Below are 17,536 nucleotides of genomic sequence, written 5' to 3'. Positions count from 1 at the left end.
GGTAGATCCATTGATCTCAACTTTGGTTCCACCTATTCTACTGGTAATGAAGGATTTCTTGATTTAAATTCTGTTTCATATTCTTCCTCACACTTCAACACTAATACTAGTACAACTCTTTTGGCACAACAGGAGGACAAACATCCCTGCAACAACGAGGAGGAGATCACCAGGAGGTTCAAACTCTTCCTCTGTTCCCCGTGCACGGCGAGGACGTCTTTGGTAACCTGAAGGCTACTTCCGAGGAAGGTAGCGCTTTTGGTTACTATTCTGGTGGCTCAGGCGGTTACCACAGTGGCTCAAACGTTTCTCTTGAGCTCAGCCTCAACCCATCCGGAGCTGCTGACTAGGCTTAGTATAGCATAGTCCTCGTTTCCCTTTTTGTAATATAAAATCAATAAGATTGTGTGCATGTTTTCTTTTTCTTTTTTTGTTTAACCACAACAACACCAAGGATCGAACCTTGGTCACTTAATACTCTTTTCAAAACCATCGAGACTCTGCTGCACACATCTTTCAAAATGATTTATCACAAACAATCATTCAAAACCTAGCAATCAATTAAGTCACACAGAGGTCAAGCTAGTATCCTCTGAGTCAAACCAAACACAATAATTTCGTCGCTAGAATTAGGGATTAATAAAGCTAAACACTTCCTGAGTTAGCTAGGAAAAACCCACATCTTTAGAGTCACACTTACAACTCTAAAAAAAATCTCGATCACTCCATCTATCAATTGCTTCAACAAGCAATATGTACCATCTTAGCATCCACTAATCGATACTGGTACCACACTCAGTATCTCACCCACGAATCACCTCACTGCTCATTTGGTGGTAAGTCAACATCTAGTGGGTCAAAATTCTGTGATTATAGCACTTCACACTAACCACGTCATAATCCATAATCTGTCCTCACAACAGTATCTGGCCTCATAAATTAGTTATACAACCCTAGCACTCCTAGAGTTGAAAACAACGTTATTACCTAAGCTCATACATCAACACAATGTCTCTTCACAGTCAATCCTATCACGAGGTCATATCAATCTTTCCATAAGTCAACCATACACAAAATCCATCATAGTAACAACGAATTATGCATTACTACTCAACAATAGTCAGTGAACCAGCACTCCACAATAATTTCCAATACCATCCGCAGATCTCAAACCACACCCCGACATTTAGCTAATATATAGTAGCTATCCTAAACACCAAACAACTGTGCATGAATGAATGCTCCATTATAACACAATTCCATCACTAAGCAACCAATAACTGCTAAGTATTCTTCAACTCAAAACATCTGCATATCCAACTAATGGAAAGTATCACAACTACTAGTCAAATACTCGTAACGACTTTAGATACAAGCATTGGTCAAACACCATGACTGTCACGCCCCGAATTTTGAATAACCAATTCAAATCCGAAACATGAATAAACAATTAATACAAATAACGTTCTGAATTTTTTTCTCACAAACAAACATACCACTCGCCACTCAACACAAAAACTCGAAAACCTCGAGTTAATTATTACAATTCACTCTTACAAAGTAAAATTGCAAAGCTCTAAATGAGCATAACAAACCTCACAATATAATGCTGTAATTCACATAACACTACTCTAAGCAGCCCGATCACCGTCCTGGTTCTCCTGACCTGTAGGATTTCCCGCTACACAATTTGAATAGTGTACCGGGAGTTGCAACAACACAAAACCCGGTAAGCTTTTTACAGCCAGTATGAGTAAACAAGAAAGAACTGTTGATTTTAAATTACAATTCTTATAACTCAACAACACAACCAACAATCTCAACATCCACGACGCAAACGTCAAACCCATTCAATATCACCACTTTGGTCCTATCTCACAACACTATCACCACTTGGGTCCCATCCCATAACATGTTAGAGCTCTAACTGCCTCGTTACCTCTGACACCTTGGCCTAGGGTCAAGCAACGGCAAAAATACTTCGGTTAACACTATAACCGTCGCGCTTTGGACATCCCCGTCCTCAGCACCATATACTTCGGTTAATAATAAACCGTCGCGCTTTGGACATCCCCGTCCTCAGCACACAACTTCGGTTAATAATAAACCGTCGCACCTTGGACATCCCCGTCCTCAGTACACAAACACTCCGGTTATCCTTAACCGTCGAACTTCGGACACCTCATCCTCAGAACCCTACATTCTCTGACTCTATACATCCTCCAATGTAAATCATGAATATTAACAAGAACTCATCAATCATGTTCATCACATATAAATATGGTAAGTCACATGTCAATTTATAATAATTTAATCATCTCAATTTCACACTCTTCAATGTCACGCCATTCACATATAATCACGTAAATATATATATACGTAATTATCCGCTCAGGGATAATCACTAATACCAACTATAGTTCACACAAGAAAATCGTGAAATTCATTTTGTATAATTAAAATCATTTTACTTACCTATGGACCGTAATTGATCAAGTCCATATGATTTTAAAACAAATATTTATTCCATAAATATTTTCACGCAATTACGACAAAATAAGGTAATTAAATTTATTCGGTTCGTAATATGAACCACGTGAGGTTTACTCACCTCGATAATCCCGCTGCGTCTTCAATTCAGCTCAAAATACGATCCACAATCGTCCACCAACTCAAACCGTCAATAACCTAATCCAATAATGATCTTAACTTAGCCAACAACTCATAAATGTAATTAAACGACGATCCAACGGTCAGATCTGAATATAATGATGATCCAACGGTCGGATCCTCACGGATCGCCCTTAGGATCATCCTCCAAAATTATCACGAAGATCCAACGGTCAGATCTTCCTGAATCGCCCTTACTAACATCTCCACAAAATTATATGAAAATCCGACGGTCGGATTCTCACGAATCGCCTTCCGAATAACTATTTCTCAATTATACGAAGATCCAACGGTCGGATCTTCGCCCGTGACCTCACAAAGTCATCGGGACAGTCATACGATCAACATACTAAAATTTGAAGTAAAACCGATGGTCTGATCTTCACAGATCGTAAACCGAAGATAAAACGTAAAAACCGTAAATAGTAACGTAAAAACGTAAATCCACTATTTATCAACTTTTTCTAACATGACCATGTTATATATCAAAACGCTCGTAAGGATGCGTAGATCATCACCTAGATAATAAAAACTCAAAATATGGTCGAATACGCCGCCACAAGCGGCGGTCAGTGGGCGGTCAACGGAGGTCAACGCGGCGGTCAACCACCTCCGATGCAAAAGTCGTCAACTACAAACTTGTTCAAAATGACGAGTTGATCCACTTTCATAACTAGCATGAAGTCTGAAAACGAAAGGAAGTGGTCGGAAATTACCTAGAACAGTCGAGGTGGCCGGAAAATTTCCAGAATCCGGCGAAATTTGCAGAATCCGGCAAGGCTTGATTTCGACGTCAAAACTTCAATTTCAGGCTTCGATTCCTTCTAGAGAGTTGTTAAGAAACTCAAGACGAACGCATTGGTTCAAGAATCACAGAAAAATATGGTCTGTAGCTCGAGATATACCGATCGAAAGCTTCGGTGGTCGGAAAATTTGCAGAATTTTGCAGAATCCGGCGAGGGCTCCGATCGACGTAAAAACTTCAATTTCAGGCCTCGATGCCTTCTAGAGAGTTGTTAACAACATCAAGGGGAACCCACTGGAAAAAGAATCAATCAAAACGATGCACTACAGCTCGAGATATACCGATCGAAGCTTCGGTTTTCGATTTGATCGGGTCTGGCTTCCAGCCGCCACCACGAGTAGCGCCGCCGTGCAAGGCCACTTCTGGGAGCTTCAGGACGTTGAGGCGAGCTCGTGGGTGAAGTTTGGTGAGGATTGTTGGCCGGTAGCTTGAGATATCAAGCTTGGAACCAAAACGAGCTCAAACCGGGCGGAGCTTCCCGCCGCCGCTGGTGGCCGTGTCGTGGTTCAAGGCTGCCACCTGCAGCTGCGCAAGGTCGAGGCGAAGCTATAGGAAGTGTTCTGGTCTTGATTGGTGGCCGGTGGAGTGAGAGAGAGTTTGGAGAAGTTTTGCTCTGTTTTGGGTGGTTTCGGACGTGAGAGAGAGAGAATTCGTTTCTTAGCTTAATTGATTCGTTCTTCCACTCATGCATAATCATGTTAAAGCACCGGCCTTCAAATTATGCAATTGTCCACTAACCTTAAATCACGGAACCGGTGTTTGCCACCAAATTGTTTGATTAAAAAAAACTAGGTTATTACAATCTACCCTCCTTAAAGAAATTTCGTCCCGAAATTTAAGCGCAAGTTAATTGCTCTCGATTACAGTTAACCTAACCATCGAATCTCCATCTTTCCCAAAACTGTAGTAATCTACAAAACCACAGCCCTTTGTATAAAAATACATTCCTATGGCCACTAAATCCTTTCATCACAAACGTAAACTCACACAACGAGAATTCACAAATGAAATCCTCATCCCCACTTAAGTCATCAACATGACATTCCTTCACCGCATCATTTCTCAAAATTACAACACAACAATTGCCTCAAGCAACCCACACTCAAATCACCACGTGGCATTGCACATATAGCTGTTTTCACACAGATCGTCATCCTGTACTGGCATACAAGCACAGTAAACACTCCCACAAAGCGTTTCGCTTCTCAATTAGCATCACTCAAAACAAATCATTCTCAAAAGCACGCCAATAAAACATGTCACCCAGTGATGATGACTTGGGCTTGCTCAATCCTTGGGCTAAGCATTAGGGCTGGCCAATTGGGCCGAAGAAACCGAACCATCCACATTTAGAACCGGCTCGAACCAATTTGGGTTTAACATTTGGGCCTACCATTCGGGCCGAACAATTGGGCTTACCATTTGGGCCTACCATTTGGGCTTACTATTTGGGCTTACTATTTGGGCCTACCAATCGGCCCACCAACTTCCAGCTCGGCTACGGTATGAAATTGTACATACCGTATATACGTATGCATACCGTACAGATCGTATATACGTATGCATACCGTACAACTGTATATTCGTATGCATACCGTACAGACCGTATATACGTATGCATACTGTACAACTGTATATAAGTATACATACCGTACAGACCGTATATACGTATGTATACCGTACATACCGTATATACGTCCGTATATCAAGCATATACGAGATCCAAAAATATTTGTAAGAGGTAAGGTTCGAACTCCCGACCTCAAACACGAAGGTTTTGCTCCCAACCACTGAAGCAAGAGCTGCCTTCATTAATATATGCTCACGTGTTATATTTATTATGTCATAAGCGACATAAATAAAATAACGGGGGAGGCAAGGTTCGAAACCTTAACCTGCTGCACAAGGGCTTTGCCCACCAACCACTGGAGCACAAGCTGTGCTTAATATAATGTGTACAAATGTTTTACTTATTATGTCATAAGCGAACATAATAAAAATAAACGAGAGGCAAGGTTCGAACCTCTGACCTCTTGTACATGAGCCTTGCTCTTCAACCACTAGAGCACCAGCTGCTCTCGTTACTATCCATGCAACTTCTTTTATTTATTCTATCATAAGCGATAGAATAACAACAAACTGTCGGTACACTCCACGTGCCACGACACGTCTCTTCCGTGATTTACGGAAAGCAAATCACTTTCGGCTAAAGCTGTCTGCCACAGCGTCTCGAGGTTCGGCCTGTCCCCTTACACGCTCAACACGCGCCAACAGCTTTTCCGGGTTTCGGGGCGACTTTAATCCAACGCGTGGATTCAAATTCTGAGATCGTTCATCCAACGGTGGAGATCTGCTCACCTTGTTCTATAAATAGGTGCATTCTGGAGAAAAACTGTTCACTCCAAAAGAAAAGAAATTTTTCTTCCGAGCTCAAGTCTTTCTCTCTCAACTCTTCAGCCTTTCTCTTCTCAAATCCTTTCTTCATCAATTTCAATCCTTCTCTTCTGATCTTCTCTCCCATCTAGTTGATTCAATCCCATCTTTCCTCTGAACTTTCAGATCTTCAATATTTTCCTCCAAATCTTCAATCCTTCTTTCTCAGATCTTTTCTTCCATTTGAAGATTCGATCTCATCTTTCCTCTGAGAATCTCAGATCTCCAATCACCAGTTCAACAACTCCAATCCTTCTAACAAAATCTCCCTCAAACACTAAACCATGTATTCCTCGATTTCCACATCCTCTCACCCCATGACCCAAGAGCCACGAACTCTGCAACTAATGGAGCTCCAAACCCCGCAACAAATGGAACCACAACAACAGCAACCAACAGAGGAGGGAGGAAACACCCAAGCAGCTGGAAGTAGTGCCAACATGGATTTCTGGCGAAGCCGTACCAGGTGGATTCCTACTCCAGAACAAATAAGAATCCTCAAGGATCTTTACTATGTCAAGGGATTTAAGTGCCCAACTACAGAGCAGATTCACGAGATCTGTCTCCAGCTGAACCAGTATGGGCATGTTGAGGGTAAGAACATTTACTTTTGGTTCCAGAACGTCAGGGCTCGAGAGAAGCAGATGAATAGGTGTAATCAGGCTGCTCCAGTGCCCATGAGAACTAGTTCTCTTGGTACTGGTAGATCCATTGATCTCAATTTTGGGTCCACTGGTTCTACTGGTGCTGGTGGATCCATCGACATCAATTTTGGGCCAGCTGGTGGATCCATTGACATCAATTTTGGGTCCACTAGTTCTACTGATGATGGTAGATCCATTGATCTCAACTTTGGTTCCACCTATTCTACTGGTAATGAAGGATTTCTTGATTTAAATTCTGTTTCATATTCTTCCTCACACTTCAACACTAATACTAGTACAACTCTTTTGGCACAACAGGAGGACAAACATCCCTGCAACAACGAGGAGGAGATCACCAGGAGGTTCAAACTCTTCCTCTGTTCCCCGTGCACGGCGAGGACGTCTTTGGTAACCTGAAGGCTACTTCCGAGGAAGGTAGCGCTTTTGGTTACTATTCTGGTGGCTCAGGCGGTTACCACAGTGGCTCAAACGTTTCTCTTGAGCTCAGCCTCAACCCATCCGGAGCTGCTGACTAGGCTTAGTATAGCATAGTCCTCGCTTTTTTTTTTTCTTTTTTTTTTTTTTTTTTTTTTTGTAATATAAACTCAATAAGATGGTGTGCATGTTTTCTTTCCTGTTTGTTTAACCAACAACAACACCAAGGATCGAACCTTGGTCACCCAATACTGTTTTCAAAACCATAAACAACTCTACTGCACACATCTTTCATAATGATTTATCACAAACAATCAATTAAGTTGCACAGAGGTCAAGCTAGTATCCTCTGAGTCAAACCAAACACAATAATTTCGTCGCTAGAATTAGGGATTAATAAAGCTAAACACTTCCTGAGTTAACTAGGAAAACTCACATCCTTAGAGTTACTCGTGCTAGTCTTATAAAATCTCAACCATTCCCTCTAAAACATGCTCCATCAAACTTACCATAATTCAACCCTAAGATTTCACGATTCATACGTCGAATCAACTCCATACCGCATAGTAATTCACTTGAACCACTATGGATACCCAATCATGTCACTATCATCAATACCCAAAATTGTATTTAACCATTTCACCTAAAATCCATAACCATAGAAACACACTCTCGTCCAAGATCATTAACAAAGAGTTGATTCTAATTCTCCCCATTATCTATCAACTAAAAATCAAACTCTATTTCAAAACTTTAAGTGTCCCGTCTACATAAACTTAAAACACAAAACAACCTCAAATATATAGTCGTTCGTCTCAATCACTCAAACACGAGATCAAACTCCTTTCTCACAACTTAAACCCTGCTCATCAACTTACAAACACATGGAAGAATTAACCACAATAATTCATTCCCAAACCGCAATACTACCCACCACTCCACATGAGTCAAGAATCAAATCAAAAACATCTGTATATCCAACCTAATAAGGCAAAAATTCCATCAATTCATACTCGTATCCACACTAGGTACGTGCATAGGCCAACATCATGCCTTCAACCAAACACCTCAACATCCAAAAGAACCTCACTTCCATAAAACAATCACCCTAACTCAATAGAGTTAAATCCGAAGGTTTCCATCCCTTAAAGATTATAACTCGCGGTAACTGAACTTATTCAAATACGAACCTACAAGACAACTCTGTAGTTCTAAGTACTACTCCTTCGAATATTCAACACCTAAGAAATATAGTATGCTTGGCTAATACACGTATAACACTTAAAACACAGTATAAGTCAAATACAAGTCCATATTAACCAAGTCAATACTACAGGGAAGGTGTTAACGTTCCTAAAACGACTTAGCGGCCTAAACAACTTCCAACACTCACACATACCCAATGACTTAGCCAATACCGAAGAGCGCACGATGGGGATCCGCTGCAGACGGGCCATCACTCGGAAGGTATTGACACGTCACCAAATATGTACCTTACGCTCTGATACCAAACTGTCACGCCCCGAATTTTGAATAACCAATTCAAATCCGAAACATGAATAAACAATTAATACAAATAACGTTCTGAATTTTTTTCTCACAAACAAACATACCACTCGCCACTCAACACAAAAACTCGAAAACCTCGAGTTAATTATTACAATTCACTCTTACAAAGTAAAATTGCAAAGCTCTAAATGAGCATAACAAACCTCACAATATAATGCTGTAATTCACATAACACTACTCTAAGCAGCCCGATCACCGTCCTGGTTCTCCTGACCTGTAGGATTTCCCGCTACACAATTTGAATAGTGTACCGGGAGTTGCAACAACACAAAACCCGGTAAGCTTTTTACAGCCAGTATGAGTAAACAAGAAAGAACTGTTGATTTTAAATTACAATTCTTATAACTCAACAACACAACCAACAATCTCAACATCCACGACGCAAACGTCAAACCCATTCAATATCACCACTTTGGTCCTATCTCACAACACTATCACCACTTGGGTCCCATCCCATAACATGTTAGAGCTCTAACTGCCTCGTTACCTCTGACACCTTGGCCTAGGGTCAAGCAACGGCAAAAATACTTCGGTTAACACTATAACCGTCGCGCTTTGGACATCCCCGTCCTCAGCACCATATACTTCGGTTAATAATAAACCGTCGCGCTTTGGACATCCCCGTCCTCAGCACACAACTTCGGTTAATAATAAACCGTCGCACCTTGGACATCCCCGTCCTCAGTACACAAACACTCCGGTTATCCTTAACCGTCGAACTTCGGACACCTCATCCTCAGAACCCTACATTCTCTGACTCTATACATCCTCCAATGTAAATCATGAATATTAACAAGAACTCATCAATCATGTTCATCACATATAAATATGGTAAGTCACATGTCAATTTATAATAATTTAATCATCTCAATTTCACACTCTTCAATGTCACGCCATTCACATATAATCACGTAAATATATATATACGTAATTATCCGCTCAGGGATAATCACTAATACCAACTATAGTTCACACAAGAAAATCGTGAAATTCATTTTGTATAATTAAAATCATTTTACTTACCTATGGACCGTAATTGATCAAGTCCATATGATTTTAAAACAAATATTTATTCCATAAATATTTTCACGCAATTACGACAAAATAAGGTAATTAAATTTATTCGGTTCGTAATATGAACCACGTGAGGTTTACTCACCTCGATAATCCCGCTGCGTCTTCAATTCAGCTCAAAATACGATCCACAATCGTCCACCAACTCAAACCGTCAATAACCTAATCCAATAATGATCTTAACTTAGCCAACAACTCATAAATGTAATTAAACGACGATCCAACGGTCAGATCTGAATATAATGATGATCCAACGGTCGGATCCTCACGGATCGCCCTTAGGATCATCCTCCAAAATTATCACGAAGATCCAACGGTCAGATCTTCCTGAATCGCCCTTACTAACATCTCCACAAAATTATATGAAAATCCGACGGTCGGATTCTCACGAATCGCCTTCCGAATAACTATTTCTCAATTATACGAAGATCCAACGGTCGGATCTTCGCCCGTGACCTCACAAAGTCATCGGGACAGTCATACGATCAACATACTAAAATTTGAAGTAAAACCGATGGTCTGATCTTCACAGATCGTAAACCGAAGATAAAACGTAAAAACCGTAAATAGTAACGTAAAAACGTAAATCCACTATTTATCAACTTTTTCTAACATGACCATGTTATATATCAAAACGCTCGTAAGGATGCGTAGATCATCACCTAGATAATAAAAACTCAAAATATGGTCGAATACGCCGCCACAAGCGGCGGTCAGTGGGCGGTCAACGGAGGTCAACGCGGCGGTCAACCACCTCCGATGCAAAAGTCGTCAACTACAAACTTGTTCAAAATGACGAGTTGATCCACTTTCATAACTAGCATGAAGTCTGAAAACGAAAGGAAGTGGTCGGAAATTACCTAGAACAGTCGAGGTGGCCGGAAAATTTCCAGAATCCGGCGAAATTTGCAGAATCCGGCAAGGCTTGATTTCGACGTCAAAACTTCAATTTCAGGCTTCGATTCCTTCTAGAGAGTTGTTAAGAAACTCAAGACGAACGCATTGGTTCAAGAATCACAGAAAAATATGGTCTGTAGCTCGAGATATACCGATCGAAAGCTTCGGTGGTCGGAAAATTTGCAGAATTTTGCAGAATCCGGCGAGGGCTCCGATCGACGTAAAAACTTCAATTTCAGGCCTCGATGCCTTCTAGAGAGTTGTTAACAACATCAAGGGGAACCCACTGGAAAAAGAATCAATCAAAACGATGCACTACAGCTCGAGATATACCGATCGAAGCTTCGGTTTTCGATTTGATCGGGTCTGGCTTCCAGCCGCCACCACGAGTAGCGCCGCCGTGCAAGGCCACTTCTGGGAGCTTCAGGACGTTGAGGCGAGCTCGTGGGTGAAGTTTGGTGAGGATTGTTGGCCGGTAGCTTGAGATATCAAGCTTGGAACCAAAACGAGCTCAAACCGGGCGGAGCTTCCCGCCGCCGCTGGTGGCCGTGTCGTGGTTCAAGGCTGCCACCTGCAGCTGCGCAAGGTCGAGGCGAAGCTATAGGAAGTGTTCTGGTCTTGATTGGTGGCCGGTGGAGTGAGAGAGAGTTTGGAGAAGTTTTGCTCTGTTTTGGGTGGTTTCGGACGTGAGAGAGAGAGAATTCGTTTCTTAGCTTAATTGATTCGTTCTTCCACTCATGCATAATCATGTTAAAGCACCGGCCTTCAAATTATGCAATTGTCCACTAACCTTAAATCACGGAACCGGTGTTTGCCACCAAATTGTTTGATTAAAAAAAACTAGGTTATTACAATGACCCCAACAACCAACGACTACAATGCACATAAGGATACTGTTTTTCGTGAAAACCATCCTCAATAACTCCACCAGAGTTTAATCCAAAGGTTCCCATTCCTCAAAGGTGATAACTCAAAGAAGCTACACAAGCTCCACCACTTCACTTACAAAGTCAACCTATGCCATGATCACTTGACATACTACCCTTATTAAAGGTAACATAAGTATCTCCCAAATTACATCACTACACTCGAACACCAATATAGTCTTAAGAATTCTGTCTCATAATCTCTCACACTCCTATCATCTTGAGTTGGTGAGATCAATTCTCTTTTCAACTATTCCTAGGGTCTCAATCTCTTTCACCATTTCAACCCAAGAATAACATCCATCACATCAACTACAGGTAGACTAGGCAACTCAACCTCTAATGCCTCCACCTCATCCTCAACTGTCTCCATAGAAAGGTCCTGTCCCTACATCAGACTCGACCTCTACCTCACCGACTCATCAGAGTTAAATCCAGAGGTTCCTATTCCTCGAAGATCACAACTCGCGGAAACTAAACTTATTCTAATACGAACTTAGTAGACAACTCTACCGTCCTACGGACTTACACGTTGTCTAGACCCCATACTAAGACATACCCAATGATTTTACCAGTACCGAAGAGTATATGATGGGGATCCGCTGCAGACGGGCCATCACTCGGGAGGTACTGATTATCACCAAATATGTACCTTACGCTCTGATACCAAACTGTCACGCCCCGGATTTTGAATGATAAATTCAAATCCGAAACCTGAATAATTACAATTACAAAAAAACCAAATCTCGAAACTTCGAGTTCATTATTACAATTCACTCTCACAATATATTATAAAGCTCAAATGAGCATAACACACCTCACAACTTACAATTGTTGTAAAACTCTAACAATTGCTCTAACCGCACGATCACCGTCCTGGTTCTCCTGTCCTGTAGGATTACCCGCTACACAATTTGAATAGTGTACCGGGAGTTGCAACAACACAAAACCCGGTAAGCTTTTTACAGCCAGTATGAGTAAACAAGAAAGAACTGTTGATTTATTAGATTTCAAGACTACCACAAACCCACGTTACTTTCTCACTCTCATATATATATATAGACACTTATGAGTTACTCTCAATTTAGCTCTGATACCAAACTGTCACGCCCCGGATTTTGAATGATAAATTCAAATCCGAAACCTGAATAATTACAATTACAAAAAAAACCAAATCTCGAAACTTCGAGTTCATTATTACAATTCACTCTCACAATATATTATAAAGCTCAAATGAGCATAACACACCTCACAACTTACAATTGTTGTAAAACTCTAACAATTGCTCTAACCGCACGATCACCGTCCTGGTTCTCCTGTCCTGTAGGATTACCCGCTACACAATTTGAATAGTGTACCGGGAGTTGCAACAACACAAAACCCGGTAAGCTTTTTACAGCCAGTATGAGTAAACAAGAAAGAACTGTTGATTTATTAGATTTCAAGACTACCACAAACCCACGTTACTTTCTCACTCTCATATATATATATAGACACTTATGAGTTACTCTCAATTTAGCTCATAAGATCACTCACTCTCATATATATATGTAGACACTTATGAGTTACTCTCAATTTAGCTCATAAGATCACTCACTCTCATATATATATGTAGACACTTATGAGTTACTCTCAAATTCGCTCATAAGATTTCCCAACATTTGGTAGACAGACTCATATATATATATAGACCCTTATGAGTTACTCTCAATTTCCCTCATAAGGTTACCATATATATATTGACACTTATGAGTTACTCTCAATTTCACTCATAAGGTCACTCCACATTTGGCAGACAGACTAGAGCTCTAACTGAACGTAACCACTCGTCCGGCCACAGACGTGATTACGATTTAATACTATTAATAACCACCAGCCCGGTACGAGAGCGTGATTCACTAATAGATGCCATGGTCACCTCGTGACCTAGTGATCTCCACAGATCACAACAATTTATTGTTCCTCAACAATAAAACTCAACACCTCTCACAATATATTGTTTCTCAACAATAAACTCAATACCTCTCACAATATATTGTTTCTCAACAATAAACTCAACACAACTCCAACAATACATATTATTTCACGTAATAATATATATACAGACATTCACACAGGAATGTCTAATACACCAACAATAGTTCATATGATTGCAAAATAAAGCAATTAAATATATTGGGTTCGTAATATGAACCACGTGAGGTTTACTCACCTCTAATCCAGCTGCGTCTTCTTAACAGCTCCATTAACAATCTCACGAATCGTCCGCCAAATAAATCCATCGATCACCTAATCCAATAATGATCTTAACTTAGCCAACAACTCAAAAGCACACATATACGGAAATCCAACGGTCGGATTCTAATTTAATGATGATCCAACGGTCAGATCGAATTTATACGATGATCCAACGGTCGGATCCTCACGGATCGCCCTTAGGATCATCCTCCAAAATTATCATTAAAGACTCAGATCTTCTTGAATCACTCTAACAAACATCTCCATAAAATTATATGAAAATCCGACGGTCAGATTCTCACGAATCGCCTTCCGAATCACTATTTCTCAATTATACGAAGATCCAACGGTCGGATCTTCGCCCGTGACCTCACAAAGTCACCGGGACAGTCATACGATCAACATATCCAAAATTGAAGCAAAACCGATGGTCAGATCTTCACAGATCGTAAACCGAAGATAAACGTAAAAACGTTAAATAGTAACGTCAAAACGAAAATCCACTATTTATCAACTTTTTTTAACATGACCATGTTATATATCAAAACGCTCGTATGGATGCATAGATCATCGCCTAGATAATGAAAACTCGAAATATGGTCTGATGCGCCGCCACAAGCGGTGGTCAGTGGGCGGTCAACGCGGCGGTCAACGCCGGTCAACCACCTCAGATGGCAAAGTGACCAACTACAAACTGGTTCAAAATGAAAGGGTGGTCGACTTTCATACCTGGAGCTAAGCCTGGTTCGGCCTAGATCGTCCTAAATCAAGCGTTGAAGTTGGATTAATCTCGTGCGTCTGATCAGATTCCAGATTGAATCAGGGACGTCGAAATCTTCAACTCGTGATCTTTCACTCCACACTCCAAATCGTCAAGCAAGGCCTATATGGGGATGATCAGGGGGAGGAGGAGATCACGAAAATGGGGAGGATCGGCCCGTGCAACGCCGGCACGGCCAAGATCCGGTCGGGTCGAATGCTAGGCTCTGGGGGGCTTCGATCCACGTCTGGGGGCAGCGGCGGTGCAAGGGGAGGCCACCAGGCGGCTGGGCGTGGCACGGCGAGTCCGGAGAGGGCCGGGTCGTGGCCGGAGGACGCCGGAGGAGGGAGATGGGTCCGGGTCGGGTCAGTCGGGTCGGCTGCGTAGGGAGGAGAGAGAACGGAGGAAACCGGGGGCCAAAATGCAAAATTTGCATTTTTTCGTCCTTAATGAATAAATCTGATATTTTTCCTATTTATAGAAAATTCCCAATTTTCAAATATTCATAACTTAATCATACGAACTCCGAATATTGCGTTCCACATGTCCACGAACTCGTATCGACGAGCTCTACAACTTTCATGAAGGGAGTTTTCCCAAATTTTGAACGTATAAAAAGTCAACTTTGTTGACCCCCTAAAAACGTTCGTTTTCGAAAATAAAATCGTTCGAACTAATTCCACAACTTCTCCAAGCTTCGTACTCGCTCCTACTATCGTGAAATCATTTCTAAAAATCCACGGAATTTAATTTGGATTTTCCGGGGTATTACAGTCTACCCTCCTTAAAGAAATTTCGTCTTGAAATTTGAGCGTAAGTCAATTCCTCTCGATTAAGGTTGACCTAACCATCGAATATCCATCTTTCCCAAAGCTGTAGTAATCTACAAAGCCTCAACCCTTGTATAAAAATACATTCCTATGGCCACTAAATCCTTTCATCACAAACGTAAACGCACAACACAATTGTTCAACATCAATCCACATCAATTACACAAAATCATCACATGGATCATCTCATAGATCCTCACATAGATCTTCACATAGATCATCACATAGATCTTCACATAGATCATCACTCTGTACTGGCATACAAGCACAGTAAACACTCTCACAAAGTGTTTCGCTACTCAATTAGCATCACGGTAAATCTCCATAGTAAAACTTAAGATGCATCACTCAAAACAAATCATCCCCAAAAGCACGCCAATAAATTATGTCATCCAATGATGATGACTTGGGCTTGCTCAATCCTTGGGTTAAGCACTAGGGCTGGCCAATTGGGCCGAAGAAACCGAACCATCCAAATTTCGAACCGGCCCAAACCACTTTGGGTTTAACATTTGGGCCTACTATTCGGGCCGAACAATTGGGCTTACTATTTGGGCCTACCAATCGGCCCACCAACTTCCAGCTCGGCTACGGTATGAAATTGTACATACCGTATATACGTATACATACCGTACAGATCGTGTATACGTATGCATACCGTACAACTGTATATACGTATGCATACTGTACAGACCGTATATACGTATGTATACCGTACATACCGTATATACGTCCGTATATCAAGCATATACGAGACCCAAAATATTTGTAAGAGGTAGGGTTCGAACTCCCGACCTCAAACACGAAGGTTTTGCTCCCAACCACTGAAGCAAGAGCTGCCTTCATTAATATATGCTCACGTGTTATATTTATTATGTCATAAGCGACATAAATAAAATAACGGGGGAGGCAAGGTTCGAAACCTCAACCTGCCGCACGAAACCTTTGTCCCCCAACCACTGGAGCACAAGCTGTGCTTAATATAATGTGTACAAATTTTATACTTATTATGTCATAAACGAACATAATAAAAATAAACAAGAGGCGAGGTTCGAACCTCAGACCTCTTGTACACGAACTGTACACTCAACCACTCGAGCACGGCTGCTCACGTTATTATCCATACCAATCCTTTTATTTAAACCAACTGTTTCAACTGTTTCAACAATTCGGCCCAAAACATCCAAGACTGTTGCAGAAACCCAGCCCAACGTATCCAAAACTGTTACAGAAATCCGGCCCAACTCATCCAAAACTGTTTCAGAAACTCGGCCCATCATGTCCAAAACTGTTTCTGAAACTCGGCCCATCAGGCCTCCACCCACAGCTACAGTGATGCCTTGATCCGAGACAGGCCCAAGTACGGCCCACTTGTGTCACGGCTTATCCCTTCCGTGATTTACGGCAGTCAAATCTGCTTTCGGCTAAAGCTGTCTGCCACAGCATCTCGAGGTTCGGCCTGTCCCCTTACACGCTCTCCACGCGCCAACAACTTTTCCGGGTTTTCGGATGACTTTAATCCAACGCGTGGATTCAAATTCTGAGATCGTTCATCCAACGGTGGAGATCTGCTCACCTTGTTCTATAAATAGGTGCATTCTGGGGAAAAACTGTTCACTCCAAAAGAAAAGAAATTTTCTTCCGAGCTCAAGCCTTTCTCTCTCAACTCTTCAGCCTTTCTCTTCTCAAATCCTTTCTTCATCAATTTCAATCCTTCTCTTCTGATCTTCTCTCCCATCTAGTTGATTCAATCCCATCTTTCCTCTGAACTTTCAGATCTTCAATCTTTTCCTCCAAATCTTCAATCCTTCTTTCTCAGATCTTTTCTTCCATTTGAAGATTCGATCTCATCTTTCCTCTGAGAATCTCAGATCTCCAATCACCAGTTCAACAACTCCAATCCTTCTAACAAAATCTCCCTCAAACACTAAACCATGTATTCCTCGATTTCCACATCCTCTCACCCCATGACCCAAGAGCCACGAACTCTGCAACTAATGGAGCTCCAAACCCCGCAACAAATGGAACCACAACAACAGCAACCAACAGAGGAGGGAGGAAACACCCAAGCAGCTGGAAGTAGTGCCAACATGGATTTCTGGCGAAGCCGTACCAGGTGGATTATGAGTTACTCTCAATTTAGCTCATAAGATCACTCACTCTCATATATATATGTAGACACTTATGAGTTACTCTCAATTTAGCTCATAAGATCACTCACTCTCATATATACATATAGACACTTATGAGTTACT

General features: G+C 41.4%; 2 long non-coding RNA genes across 2 annotated transcripts; both read right to left on the bottom strand.

Moving 5' to 3' along the window:
• Positions 1 to 1,399: 1,399 nt before the first annotated feature.
• On the bottom strand, positions 1,400 to 5,216 carry LOC133741200 (uncharacterized). The gene is made up of 3 exons (XR_009861682.1): positions 3,387 to 5,216; positions 2,612 to 2,688; positions 1,400 to 1,681 (listed from the first exon to the last, which is right to left on the bottom strand). It is a non-coding gene; the product is annotated as an uncharacterized LOC133741200 (long non-coding RNA).
• A 1,733-nt stretch (positions 5,217 to 6,949) lies between these two features.
• Positions 6,950 to 11,228, bottom strand: LOC133741059 (uncharacterized). The gene is made up of 3 exons (XR_009861584.1): positions 10,491 to 11,228; positions 9,716 to 9,792; positions 6,950 to 8,785 (listed from the first exon to the last, which is right to left on the bottom strand). It is a non-coding gene; the product is annotated as an uncharacterized LOC133741059 (long non-coding RNA).
• Between the last annotated feature and the right edge of the window lie 6,308 nt (positions 11,229 to 17,536).

This window comes from Rosa rugosa, chromosome 3, assembly GCF_958449725.1.
Source record: "Rosa rugosa chromosome 3, drRosRugo1.1, whole genome shotgun sequence".
Classification (NCBI taxonomy): Eukaryota; Viridiplantae; Streptophyta; class Magnoliopsida; order Rosales; family Rosaceae; genus Rosa; species Rosa rugosa.
Note: the sequence above shows the minus strand (reverse complement) of the source record. Positions and strands in the feature narration are given on the sequence as shown.